Raw genomic sequence first — 13,691 nt, 5'->3', positions numbered from 1 at the left:
AGCACTCACGTCACACCAGCGCCCTCTGGTGGCTACGTGCTGTGTGATTCGTGGTGTTAGGATTGGGTGGGGAATCCTTGGGGAGAAAGAAGCGAGACGAGAGAAATGAAAATAGGAAGGAAAACATTTTCCTACTTTGGATTCATATTTACGGTTCTGTCAACAATCCTTGATCCTCGTGTGTCTTTTTTTCTGGGGTTATCGGCGGTGAGGATGGAGATGTACATTTCAGAAGGATGCTGTAGCGAAATAAATTTGGGAAATCTGATCAGCACTGAAGTTGTGAAGTTGTTTGTTGGATTACCACCCAACTCTCTGCTGTTGTTCAATGTGCCTTGGCAATGTCCCTGCTTCACTATTTCATACCTGTTGCAGGCATAAAATCAGAAATGCTGGAAGCAATCGGCAGGTCATACAGCATCTAAGAAAAACAGTTCAGATCTGGGAACCCTTCATCAGAACTCATGATCTAGGCTCTAATAACCTGAGATGTTAACTCTTAATCTTTCTATAGATGCTATCTGACCTTTTTTTTTACAGCATTTGTTTAATCTGTTTCAGGTTTCCAACATTTGCATTTTTTCAGCTTTTGCAGGCATGTTGCAAACGTGACATTAAGTATGTCAGATTTTTCTCTGAAGTAACTCATTATTATTGAAATGAACATATGTATAACTTATAAAGCAGAATAATTCCTATGATAACTCTATGGGAGTTAGAGGTATGGATCTGCGAGCTGATATGCTGCTGTGTTTCATTGATTTCTTGCAGATGCCTCCTTGAAAGCTTTGTGGATTGAGGCTGGCAGGGTTGAGAATCGTATTCTATGTTGAAGTTTGTGTAGTGTCCTGTGCTTTTTCGTCAATAAATATCAAGCTTTTTAGGTCAATCCCATTATTGCTGTGCTCCTGGGTGTTGTTAAAGGTACTGACCTTCATAAGAGATTAGCAAGTCTCTAGCTGGAAGATTTGCTGTGTGATTTCTATATGTTGATGTCTATTTTTCTTTTCTCTCTGACTTCATGTCATTTATGGCAGGCTCACTAACCGTATTACATCTCTGTTTTGGGTATTGTTGTATCTTACTGCCATTGCTGCCCTTTCCAAGATGACTACACTTAGAAAGCACCACATTGGCTGTGAAAGACTAGGACTTTTGAGGTCCAGAGAGATACTATATAAATGGAGGCACAAGAAACTGCAGATGTTGAAAATTCAAAGTAACACACAAATGAGCTGGAGGAACTCAGCAGGTCAGGCATCACCAAAAGAGGGAAACAAATAGTTGACGTTTGGGTTGAGATCCTTCATGTAGACTCAACCCTCCTGATGAACTCTCTCAGATCGTTTTGCTATTGAGCCAAACCTTGCTCTGTTAAGAGCATGTAGCAGCTGGCAAGCAAACGCCACTCTACACTAAAGGAAATCATGCACATGCATCTTTGACTGCTCAGGGACAAGGGGCTGCCTGAGAAAAAGAATGCAATGCTTTTAAAGCAGAGGGAGCAGCCAGATCTTGAGAATTTCCTATCGTCTTTGGCTAAAGAATTTGTTTTCCTGTTTCTCATCATCTGAGAGAAAGCAGAACACTTCATAGGTTTAATCAGTCTTAGTTCCCCACTTAGAAAATCTTGTGTGTGCCAAGATTCGAAGCAGTAAGAGGAAAACATCCTGAAAATATTTGGTTACAAACCTGGTTTATATATTATGAATCCTGACTACAGCTTAAGACTTTCTTAATTTGTTTTTCTTGCAACTTCTGTGTCTGTACATTTTCCATGATCTATTCTACAAACCACACATTACAACTAAAAGGTTTTTGACTTTTCTGGTGTTCGAAATATGTTAGCTCATTTCCTATGCCCATAGGATTCTCTTGTCAGCGTCTGAACTGATTACATTTTCCTTGAAGCAGTCAGACAAGGAGGAGGAGTGTAGAAAACCATGAAGCCTGAGGGAGGATTCTGTTCCTCTCCCTAGTGAGTAGGGACTGTAGAGCTCAGCATGGTGCTTTCAGTCTGCTCTAGAGGGTGGACAATCCTGCTGACACAGCCAACTAAAGACCCAGCTGGTGCCTTGAATACAATCCACAATGGTATTTACTATGCTTTTGGATTAGACTTACTACCTAGGCCTCAGTAATGACAACCTGCAGGCTCTGATGCTTAACCAATGACCAATGATTACTGGATTTTAAAGCAACCGCTCTGCATTCCGGGGAATGACTTTCCTCATGCTGTTGCTCTTTGAATGGGCTTTGCTAAAAGCCCAGCAGACAGCCAATTAAAACAGGCTTGCATCCAATGAAACCACCTTCCATTTTCATCAAACTGGACGAGAAAAAAGCATTTAATCCAAAATTGACATAGCTTCAGGCAATGCTTTTCTTCGTTCTTTGAACTTTTTTTTATATTTGAAAATCAACCTTCATGGAACAACAAAATGCTGAGATAAAGGTTTAGCTTTCTCAGATTTATTTTAAGAATGTTTTTAATTTCAGTCTATGGAGAGAAAATAAATATTTTGGGCATCTCAGGTTTGTACAACCAAATCATATCTTTGCATATTGGTCGCTGATCAGGTTTCAGAATGAAGTGGTCCTGGAAAGACATAATCTGCTGACTTTTCATTGCAAAGCAAGAAGTTTGGCTTCACAATATGTTCTCCTGCATAGGACATTAAAACACACACACACAAAACTTGCAAATAGTGGAGAAATAAGGAGGGAGGAGAACGGGGGGTGGGGGGGTCATAGCATATCAGCAGCTCATTTTACATCCCTCATTGTTCCATTGGCATTAACTCTAAATAATAATGTATATACATACACACAACTCACTTCTGATTTGCTGAAGTTGCCATTTTACAGTACAGGTATTGCACATTCAGGAGTGTTACATAGGGAAGTAGTGGTGGTGAGGGGGAGAAAACAGATTAGGGCAAAGAGCAGAAGCTGAAGAATGTTTGTATCATTGCTTCCAATGTAGTAGGAAAGTAAGTGGACATGGAACTAGGAGTGCTCTAGATAGTTAGTGGTAAGTGACAAATCAACAACAGATAGAAGGTATGGTAAATATGAGTTACGAAATGGGAAATACAAGGCCACAGTTTGGACATTCATTCACTCATGGACCTTCTGATCCACCTTTCAATAGACTGTAATACCTGCTTCCCTTCCTACCACATCTCATGAAAGTATACCAGATGTAGTGCCTGCCCTTTCATTCCTTCCTGTTGATGGTCTCAAATATTTACTTGAGACAAAGCTGTTACATGAATATCTTTTAGTAGAGTGATGATTAGGCTTACCAGATATGCCCTCCACCCAGGTTTTACTTCGGAACATTATACAGTAGGCATCCAAAGGCCCTAATGGCATGCCTAAAGAACAACTGTAAAGTATGGCATTTTGTAGAGAAAATACTTAGTTAAGGAGAACCAAGAGAGTTGTATAGACAAACAGAGGTTTTCAAAAAGTATCATAATAACAGGGAAGTAAGAATTAGGGTAAGAGGCATCACAGAATTATCATGTTATCGCTGGAAGTGCATCGCACTCCCTAACCACTTACTGCAAACTCCTCAATACGAGAGTTTAGCAACACTACGACCACTTTGACTACTTGGCACTAAAATGGACTTTATTTTTTGTTCTAATTGTATTCTCTTGTAAAAACTGTAAAATCTATGTTTTATTTATGTTTTTCTTATGAATGCTGGTTATACAATCCTATATGATGCCGCTTTTCATTGCACATGTACATATACAGAGTGGCCATTTTATTAGATATCTCCTGTATCTAATGAAGTGGTCACTAAGTATATGTTGTGGTCTTCTGCTGCTGTAGCTCATCCATTTCAAGGCTCAACATGTTACATGTTCAGAGATGCTCCTCTGCACACCACTGTTGTAACATGTGGTTATTTGAGTTACAGTTGCTTTCCTGTCAGCTTGAACCAGTCTGGCCATTCTCCTCTGACCTCTCTCATTAACAAAGCATTTTTGCCCACAGAACTGCCACTCACTGAATGTTTTTTTTTGATTCTCACACCATTCTCTGCAAACTCTAGAGACTATTGTGGGTAAAAATTGCAGGAGATCAGCAATATCTGAAATACTCAGACTACTCCATCTGGTACCAATAATCTACAGTCAAAGTCATTTAGATCACATTTCTTCTCCGCTCTGATGTTTGGTCTGAACAATAACTGAACCTCTTGGCCATATGTGCCTGCTTTTATGCATTGATTTGCTACCACATCATGGGCTGATTAGATACTTGCATTAATGTGCAGGTGTATAGGTGTACCTAATAAAGTGGCTGAATGTACAATATATTCATGTATACTGAATGCATATGACAATAAACTTAACTTTGACAAAAGTTTTCTCTCTTGTTATTGATTCTTTTTCTAATCATCTTCATTCTATGGATCTTTGGTGTCAGGAAATGTTGAGGAGTCTTGACTCAAACACAGAGCAATGGAAACGATTTAGTAGTGAACAATCACCTTCGGAATAAACTGCTAAATAATAAGCCACGAGGAGTCACAAAACAAGAGAGAACGATTCTTAACACAGCAAGGCAACAAGGTAGATGAAGGCTACGAGCAACTGGTTGAGGCTGGCTGGTTCAATGGGTGACAAGAGCTGTGGATGAGGACAGGGTTTAAATAGGCTGCAGGTGATGAACTGGAAACAAGTGGCCGGGTGGAGATTGGGAGGTGCCTGCCTGTGCAGGCCTAACACTTTCTCAAGGTGCTATTTCTTGCACAAGGTCCCGTCTGTTGTGTATTTAATATTTCAGCAATATTTGAGTAGTATTGTAAATATATTGTTTGATTAAGTGCTCTTTTTGTTTACATAATTCATTGTGGGTTACATGTAAGAAGTACATGAATGGCATACATCATCATGCCACCACGTCATATGGGAGCACCTCACTGAAGTAAAAAAAAATAGTAGACACAATATCCCAGGCTCCCGTGTTTTTCTTTTGATTGATTTTTGGAGTTACGAAACATAACACCATCCTTCCTTCCAGATGGATATAGTAAAAGAACCCAAGGCACCGCATCAAAGATAAACACGAGTTATCCTTGGTTTCCTGACTAATAATTCTGCCCAACCAACATTACCAAAACAAAAAATCAGGTTGTTCTCACTTTGGTGGTTGTGCAAAATGCATAAAATGGCAGCTGGTTTTCCAACAATGACTCTTCATCAAAAGTAATTCATTGGCTGAAGAATGTTTTCATATATATTAAGATGGTGAAATTTGGCTTTGCCATGCAAATTATTTCACTTTTCAGTTTCAAATAAAGGTTTGTACACAATTAAGCACAAGCCACTGCACAAACTAGAATTACAGGGCAACGTTTCTGAGAGACTGCCTTGCCTCCTTGGTGGTGTTAAGTGGATGGGAATTACAGGATTCGTGGCATTGATGTTTCATTGTGTAAGAGGTTCTATTGGTATCAATTTCCAAGATATTTTCCCCAGGAACAAATGAGAGAGAGAATTTTATTTACAAACAATTTTTATACTAGTTATAAAAGTATCGAGATAATAAATAATGTTATTTGAGATTACTGCAGCACCTACAGAACCATGGAATGAATGAAATGTACATTGATCCACCCATTATGTCCATCCAGACAATTAAGAGCTATTGCACCCACCCCTATTTCCAAGTTGGCCACACAAGTCATCCAGTCAAATGCTTTCATTTATGAGTTCCAGACCCTGAACTCCTGTAAGCAAAAACATTTCTCCTATCCCATCAATGTCCTTTTCCAATCAATGTCCCCCTTTCTAAGCAGCATGGGAAGAAGGCTCACCTTGAAGATGGTTATGTCCATCAACCAATGTTGGGAAGATTGATGGCTAGGAGTAGGGAGTTTGCCTGGCAATCAGAATTCTGTATTAATGGTCCCCAATCCTTACTGACCTTGGTTGCTTATGAATGTCCCCTTTCTGCTGCCTAGCCCATGATGGTGCCTGAGGGTGAAGTTTGACAGGGACCTTGTGTGAAATTTGCCTGTGAGGAAATGACAAGGCTGCCAGCGGAAACCCAAGCACTGCCCAGAGTTGGCGACAAGCAGTAGTCACTTCTCTTTAAGCCCACACCCTCAGGGAACAAGGGCAGTCACCCAGCCTCCTTCTCTCAGGTGTTACCATGGTGATATAAGACCCATTTGGGGATGCAATCAACAAGCTCCCTCATCCCTTGACAAACCTTGCAGGAGCTCTGAATATTCAATGTGTTTGTTGGCACCCCTGTGAATACTAAATTTTGCAGGCATTTATCTGGCGAGATCTTCAAAGTGATTCTGAACCAGCAAAGTGAGGCTATGGTCTTCCTATAAAACAGAGGGACGAATGCCGATACCTGATTAAATGTGCGGGAGGTGAACAAGGGATTTTGTTTTTATACATAGGTTGGCATTAGACGACTGGAAGCAATCCCAGACGCAGGCTGTTCCCAGTGCTCAGCACTGTGGAGAGAACTGGCTCCCTGTTCACACACTCCTGGGCGACACTTCTCCCTCAGGTCACCATGCCAATTGGACACACACTACATTCACTGCATAATGAACATCCAAACATTGACTGCTGGGGTACTAGACGTGTCTGCAGGCATTGCCCTTCCACAATGAAGGGTGCTGAATGACACTGTATTAGAGATGATGAGAGAAAATAGCCTCAGTACTAGCTCGGAAGAAGCATACAAGCGAACAATGACAGACGCGATTGTGTCAGAGATTTGTATCATGTTTCCAAGCTCTGCATAAACGGAATAGCAATTTCTAAGATCTCAAACAATCTCGTACTCAAGTCTCCCAGCCCCCACCCCCTCAGAAAGTAAACAGCTTAAAACTGTTTCCAAGGCAACAGGAAGTGCCAAGAATGTGCACAACATGGCACTTCGTTGTCACAGAAAGGGCTTTATGCATCACTGTCCCGACAAGAGGTGTTTACTCAATTAGTAATTATGGAAACAGCTTGTGCTTTTTAAAAAAAATACTTAAGGTTTTGACATTAAGGTATTTTAGAAGAATTGGGTGAATAAATCAAGATCTTCACTGTCTCGTGCCTCGCTAATAGTTTTAGAGGAGAGAGTAATTTCATCCTATTCTGTACAATGGGTGGTATCAAAATAACGGGTAGGCTTAATAAACCTGCATTAAAAATGGTATTATCAATCATGGACTGGTCCATGACTCTTGAAAGCGGAAAATTCTCCTGCTTAATTACACTTTAATGAAATCTGTTGGCCATCAGAGTAATGTTATCCATCCCTACCAAAACGGAAAAACATGCTGGAAAGTATGGCTGTGCTGCAGTCAGTAATGAAAAGGTGAGTCATTAAGTTATTGAGCAGTAGTTTTACAACAATGCACCACATGATGGTATTTTATTAAAATGTACATAGGAAGTGCCCAGTGCTGTTTATTCATGGGACATACTGTCAACCATAATAATTAATGGCAAAGTGTGGTTTTGCATAGAAAAATCATCTGAGATTGCTTTAGGATAATACCATGAGTCTTTGTGTAAAACTAGAGTTATTTTCCTTGGAGGGGAGGAGGCTTGGGGTTGGGGGCACTTGATGTCGATATGAAAATGATAATAGACAAAGGGCAGGTTATGGCAGAGGTAACTAAAACCAGGGGGCATTGCTTTAGGCCGGGATAAAAAGTTTAGAGGGTGTCTGAGGGGAACTTTGCACTCAGAATGGTTGGAATCTGAAATGAACTGCATGAGGTAGGAAGTAGTGCTGTCACAGCATTGAAGAATTATCAAGATGCAAACTTGAATCAGTAAAGTACAGGAGACAATGAGCTAAGTACTGGTAAAGGGGATTAGTATAAGTGAGTTATTGATGGTCAGCATGTACATGGTGGATTGAAGAGACTGCTTCTGTGTTGTATTAACTTTACATAATGTCTAGAGTGTCAATGTTAGCCTCTGGCCAGTCACTGTTGCCCTTTAGTGTGCCACTGTTACACTCAGGGGTGGTACTGTTAGCCTTTGATATGTTCACAGTTAGTTTCGGAGATGGCACAGTTAACTTCTGGTGTAGCATTTTTGGCTATTTTGATATAATATTTATCTGGTTTAGGATTGTTAACCTCTGGGCAATGCTGGTAGTCTCTTATCGATGTTAATTGGCAAAGTGGCATTGTTTGCCCCCAGCCCTTAATATTAGTCCCTGGGAGTGATACTGTTAACTTGCATAGTGTCAGTTGTACTCCTGGAGGTGGTGGTGTTTTGCGCTGGGAAGCAGCCAGTGTTATTCACACACTTTATGAGCTCATACCTGATTGGCTTGAGCCACCTGTGGAGGCTGATGTTCATCCTGTCAATCTTCAGATGACCTGTTTTAACTTTAATGGGTTTTCTCCTGTCTGAACACTGCTTTCTGAGAGGCAGTTAAGAACCAGCAGCATGAATCCAAGCCTTCCCTTTGAAGACACAGAGGCATTCTTACAGACTGACAGTTTCTGCATTTACTTCAGGGGATTGAAGCCTGGAGTCCTGGGGCCCACAGTTCCTTCAAGCTGAGACAAGCCGAGACCAGCATAAAGTGAAAGATTATTACTTCTGTCTTTTCCATACCAACTTTAAATTCTACCTCTCTCTTGACTATTAGCTCCATTTAGAAAACAAATGCTTACAGCAGCTCAGAAATGATGCTGGCTATTTCAGAACTAATTGGGAGCAAGCAATGCTCTACTTCTCCCCATGAAAATAACAGACATAACATAGTGAATTCAGATCAGGCACAATGAGTCAGACTAGTCAGTGAGACAGTCCAGAACCCTAAAAATTATTTCGCTCAGTGCAATGTTTTCATGTGCTATGCAGAAGAAAAAAATTATCCAAAGCTTGTGCTTTCACAAGGATTAATAATTTGCTTTCAATTCCTCTGTGTCTATGGTATGCACCAAAATACAATGATGTGCAGTGCACATTTGGATACATTCAGTAAAATTCAGTTGTGTATGTATGGCACAATGCACATGAGGATTGTTTCAAAATATCTTTAAGAGAACATTGCTATCCAGGTGACAGGGTATGGAATCAGCATTCGGAAACATCTACTGGTAAGTCTTCTTTAGTTCTTCAGTTGTCCTTGCTACAGGTCTTTCTAGGACACCACAATACCAGATACTGGGCTGAAGAAGGGATTGGAAATGATATGCAACCAGGTGCTCAACATGGCTGTTGCAAACAGAACGTAGGTGTACCACTAAATGGTCTCTAAATCAATACTTGGACTCTTTAATGTAGAAGAGGCCATATGGAATGATTTTGTGAGATGTAAGTCAAGAAGCTTTGCAGGTTTGCCTGACATTATACACTAAGTGGCCACTTTGTTAGGTACTCCTGTACACCTACTCGTTAATGCAAATATTTGATCAGTCAATCATGTGGCAGCAACTCAATGCATAAAAGCATGCAGACGTGGTCAAGAGATTCAGTTGTGTTCAGACCAAACATTAGAATGGGGAAGAAATGTGATCAAAGTGACTTTTACCGTGGAATGATTGTTGTTGCTCGATGGGGTGGTTTGAGTATCTTAGAATCTACTGATCTCCTGTGATTTTCATACACAACAGTCTCTAGAGTTTATAGAGAATGGTGTGAAAAACAAACAAAAAGCACTTTGTTAATGAGAGAGATCAAAGGAGAATGGCCAGACTGGTTCAAGCTGACAGGAAGGTGACAATAACTCAGATAAGCATGAGTCACAGCTGTGGTGTGCAGAAGTGCATCTCTGAATGCACAACATATCGAACCTTGAAGTAGATGGACTACAGAGGCAGAAGATCATGAACATACACTCAGTAGGTACAGGAAGTACCTAATAACGTGAGCACTGAGTGTAGATTTCCTTGTGATCTGGATCAGCCATGACTATATATTCTGATTACGATGTCTGTATAAACAACATATAAGTAAAACCTCTGTGAGTCTAGCACAAGAAATGAGGTCAGCTTTAATTGGACCCACAGAGAAAACCCTACTGTATATAGAATGGGAATTCAGTCATTGCTCCTAGAATGTGATGATTTAGAACCACTGACATAATTTTATTGGTCTCTCATTATACACCTGAATAAACCCAACATGCTGGAAAAGCTCCTGCCCATAGGTTTCTGGTCAATTATCCTTCTCATTTCCCTCTATTGGTTTACTAATGTTTTATTAAAAATCAGATATCCCCAAAAAGTCTCCTACTGTCTAATTTCTGGTGCCTCCACCACTTCAAAATCCCTTCCTGTAGTTGTTCATTCTTAATCTCCTCCACCTGAAATTCAATCCTTCAATGGGAGAGGTTCATTGTTTTGTCATTTATATTCCGGCCCTTAACCCTGCCCTATCTCTTGTCACTTCATCTTTCAAACCCAGCTCTTCAACCAATCTTCATGGCACTTTTCTCGACTGCCTCTCACAATTCAACATCTATTTCTTTATTCCTTATTCTTTTATTTCCTCATCTCTCCTTCAGTGCATGGTGCTGTGGTATAACAATGATAGTAATAATAATGTCATAGGAGCAGAATTAGGCCATTCAGCCCATCGAGTCTGCTCCACCATTTCATCATGGTTGATATATTATCCCTTTCAACCCCATTCTCCTGCCTTCTCCCTGTAACCTCTGATACCCTGATTAATCAAGAACCCATCATCCTCCACTTTAAATATATCTGATGACATGGCCTCCACAGCTGTCTGTGGCAATGAATTCCACAGATTCACTACCCTCTGGCTAAATAAATTCCTCCTCAAATGCACTGTGTAAATGAAAAAAAAAACACATGGTTGTTTCTTTCTCGTTAATATCAATATCTTTGTCAATAATTAAATATACAATATTTTAACAGTTTGGAACAGGCTTCATATCCACTCATTAAGACTTGCCATAGCATTATACTTAGCACAAGGTCATTCAGACTGTTAAATTTGCGGTGGTATTTTCTCTGTCTAATCCTGCTCCTGTTTCCTGACCTTTTGAATATTCCTCTCTTATAGCAATAACCTTTTTTAGAAAATAATGTTTTCTGCTTCAAGATTTTTTTTCAGGGAGTTGTGGAGCTGAGGTAATGGAGAAAGGCACACATGCAAAGGGCTATAATCTGATAGCCCATGGCAGTAGATAACTCATGTGCAATCCATCTCCAGTTACTTAATTCCTTCAGCTAGTTGGGGGCTCATTACTGTCTGTATTCAGTTCTCTTCACATCTAGACAAAAATAATAATATCTTAACAGTGGAGTAAGCATGTCCCTGAGTACAGTAATTTCCCATTATTTTATTGTAGATCTCTTGCTTGCAGATGTTCATTATTCTATATTCAAATCATTCACACTTCTTAAATAGATATGAGCTTGTTAGAACACTTTTGCGACTTTATATAAAACTTGTTTACTAACTGATTAGATCAAGCCTGTGAGTGGGTTTCAAATATTCACTATGCATAAACTGTATAATTCCCTTGATCAGATTCCAGGAAGAATCTCATTCACCATCTAATATTTTTATCCAATTGTATATTTTGATTAAATTCCAGCCCTTAGATCTTTAAGTTCCTTACTTTGTGGATCTGTTATTTATTTTTCTCTCGCTCTATCACTCACTCTTTCTCTTTCTACCTCTGTATCTATCTCTATCTTCCCCACCCCCCTCTCTCTGGAAAACCTCTACAAGGTCTGTTATTCAGGCAGCCCCTGAGGATTCAAGTTCCTAGGAGGCTATGCATACATTCCATTCTATTATTAAACACCCTTGTCTTCCCTGGAAACACAGCCTGATGAACATTAGACCTTAGAGTAGGCATTTCCTTTCCTCACCTTGTAATCACAGGCTGCCATTCCTATTCAGATCTTTGCAGTTATCAGTAAGACCTTCTAGTCTCTTTAGCCTTTGACCAGAAAAACGAAGGGGCAATATAAAATGACTACACTCACCCCTTAGACCCTGAACTCTCTCAATCAAAGAAATGATGTACAGTACTGTGCAGAAGTCTTATGCACATAGATATAGCTAAGGTGCCTAAGACTTTTGCATAGTACTGTAGTAATTTTAGGTACCGCACTGTACTGCTGCCACAAAAAAAGCATATTTCATGACATATGTAAGTGATGATAAACCTGATTCTGATATGGGTTTCTATTGTGGATCAAGAATGGGAAGGGGACAGTGAGAGGGGAAATCATGGTTAGGAAAAAGCGAAGGGAGGGGGGAGAGAGTGGGAATCATCAGAGAGGCATTCTGTAATGATCAATAAACCAATTGTTTGGAATGAAATTACATTGCCTGGTGTCTCAGGGCTGGGTGTGTCTACACCCACACCATCCCCTGCCCTGGCACTCTTCCTCTGCCACCTCTGCCCCACTCCCCCCCCCCCCAACGGGGCACTCCATTCTTACCATTACCTTTTTCCCTCACACTCTGTGAAATCAGTATGGGAGTTGAAAACTGTAGGTCAAACCTTCAATTTGAATGTCCTAGACACGGATTGAGGTATTAAAATATTATTCCACAGTATCTGAGCAATGCTGATGTGCCAGTATTTAATACCCATCCTTAATTACCTTTGAGAAGGTGATGGTGAATCACTTTCTTGAACTGTTGTAGTGCTTCTGATGATGATACCATCACAATGTTATTCTGTAGTGTTTCACAATTTATACTGTACCTATTGACAATAGAAGTATTCCAATAAAATTTCAAGTCAGAACTGTGTAACTTGGCAGGGAACCTTGTTGCCCTCACCTTTCTTAGTGGTAGAACTGTGAGTTCAGGAGGGTGTGTTGGACTGCCTTAAGTTGGGTGGGTAACTGCTGTGGATTTTGTAGGTGAGATGTTTCAATGATGGAGGAAGACAATGTTGAGGTGATAATGGGTGCCAATCAAATGGACTGCTTTGATGGTATCATGCTTCTTCAGTGATGTTAGAAATACACTTCACCTTTACATTTGCCACAAGATGCAGCAAAATGCCATTTCTTTGTAGACCTGCAAGCTTTTTAACCTTTGGTGCTTCACATATCACAAAGTGCACATGGAAATCAGATATGTGCCAAATGCAATTTCACATCCATTGATTTTAATGAGAAACATGGAGATTGAATGTCCAAGTACCTGAATAATGACATTTTTTCTGTGCCAGATCCAGTGAAAAATAGAAGCTTACATTAATGTATATTGCTTGAGGTGCACAGTTAGTGATGCTGTGGCACAGTCCTACGAACCCCGATTCAGTTCTATTCTTGGGTACTGCTGTGCAGAGTACGCATTCTCTCTTTGTGACTGTATGGATTTCCCTTGGGTGCCTTGGATTCCTTTCACATCCCAAACATGCACTGGTAGGTTAAATGACTACTGTAAATTGCTGTAGGTGGATGGTAGGAAGATTTGTTCGGCATGTGAGGTGGGTATAGGTTGTGGACTAATGGGAATGATGGGAATGAACTGTGATCTGCATGGAGGCAATGGGCCGACTGACCTCTTCTATGTCATGAGAAAATATAAGCAGAGGCAATACTTTGGAACTGGATGACTTTTGTAACTGCTGTGTTAATCCCTGTCAATGTGCTTGGGTTTCTACAGAAACTAATTTTAGTGCTATGTGAACCGGTGATTGGAAAGTATTAAATGTGTTGGACCAGGTGCTGAACA

At 40.3% G+C, this 13,691-nt stretch overlaps 1 protein-coding gene across 8 annotated transcripts in view; it reads right to left on the bottom strand.

Annotated features, from left to right (window-relative positions):
• cdon (cell adhesion associated, oncogene regulated) overlaps positions 1-13,691 on the bottom strand; it is a 148,831-nt gene that overhangs the window by 100,936 nt on the left and 34,204 nt on the right. The window lies entirely within an intron of this gene.

This window comes from Mobula hypostoma, chromosome X2, assembly GCF_963921235.1.
Source record: "Mobula hypostoma chromosome X2, sMobHyp1.1, whole genome shotgun sequence".
Taxonomy (NCBI): Eukaryota; Metazoa; Chordata; class Chondrichthyes; order Myliobatiformes; family Myliobatidae; genus Mobula; species Mobula hypostoma.
This window is presented reverse-complemented; position numbering and strand designations above follow the sequence as displayed.